Here is a 1,475-nt window from a genome sequence, read left to right as displayed (position 1 = left end):
GTACGAGACAGTCAGAGAGAGGGACAGAGAGGCTGTGAAAAAGGGCAAGAGACACCGCGAGAGAGAGAGGGGGGGGCTGTATATAGCAGGAGTGAGTCATACACGGGGTGTATACAGCAGGGGGAAGACATACACGGGTGTATATAGCAGGGGGAAGACATACACAGGGGATATATATAGCAGGGGGGGAGACATACACAGGGGATGTATATAGCAGGGGGGGAGTCACACAAGGGGTGTATATAGCAGGGGGGAGTCATACACAGGGGATGTATATAGCAGGGGGGGAGACATACACAGGGGGTGTATATAGCAGGGGGGAGTCATACACGGGATGTATATAGCAGGGGGGAGTCATACACAGGGGGTGTATATAGCAGGGGGAGGGAGACATACACGGGGTGTATATAGCAGGGTGGGGAGTCATACACAGGGGGTGTATATAGCAGGGGGAAGTCATATACGGGGTGTATATAGCAAGGGATGGAGTCATATATCCAAATATCCTATTAATGTGGGCCGGACCGGTTTCAATGTATGAATGTATATCTTTATCACCTAACCCCACACACGCTGCCGCCTAACCCAATACACACGCTGCCGCCTAACCCAATACGCACGCTGCCGCCTAACCCAACGCACGCTGCCGCCTAACCCCACACACGCTGCCTCCTAACCCAATACGCACGCTGCCGCCTAACCCAACGCACGCTGCCGCCTAACCCCACACACGCTGCCGCCTAACCCAATACGCACGCTGCCTCCTAACCCAACACACGCTGCCGCCTAACCCAATACGCACGCTGCCGCCTAACCCAACGCACGCTGCCGCCTAACCCAACACACGCTGCCTCCTAACCCCACACACGCTGCCGCCTAACCCAACACACACGCTGCCTCCTAACCCCACACACGCTGCCGCCTAACCCCACACACACTGCCGCCTAACCCCACACACGCTGCCGCCTAACCCAACGCACGCTGCCGCCTAACCCCACGCACGCTGCCGCCTAACCCAACACACACGCTGCCGCCTAACCCCACGCACGCTGCCGCCTAACCCAACACACGCTGCCGCCTAACCCAACGCACGCTGCCTCCTAACCCCACACACGCTGCCTCCTAACCCAACACACACGCTGCCGCCTAACCCAACGCACGCTGCCGCCTAACCCAACGCACGCTGCCGCCTAACCCAACGCACGCTGCCGCCTAACCCAACACACTGCCTCCTAACCCAACACACACTGCCGCCTAACCCAACACACGCTGCCGCCTAACCCAACACACGCTGCCTCCTAACCCAACACACGCTGCCGCCTAACCCAACACACGCTGCCGCCTAACCCCACACACGCTGCCCCCTAACCCAACACACGCTGCCGCCTAACCCCACACACGCTGCCGCCTAACCCAACACACACGCTGCCCCCTAACCCCACACACGCTGCCACCTAACCCAACACACGCTGCCT

This window comes from Ascaphus truei, unplaced genomic scaffold (assembly GCF_040206685.1).
Source record: "Ascaphus truei isolate aAscTru1 unplaced genomic scaffold, aAscTru1.hap1 HAP1_SCAFFOLD_1939, whole genome shotgun sequence".
NCBI lineage: Eukaryota > Metazoa > Chordata > Amphibia > Anura > Ascaphidae > Ascaphus > Ascaphus truei.
The sequence above is the reverse complement of the archived record's forward strand: the minus strand, read 5'-3'. Positions refer to the sequence as shown.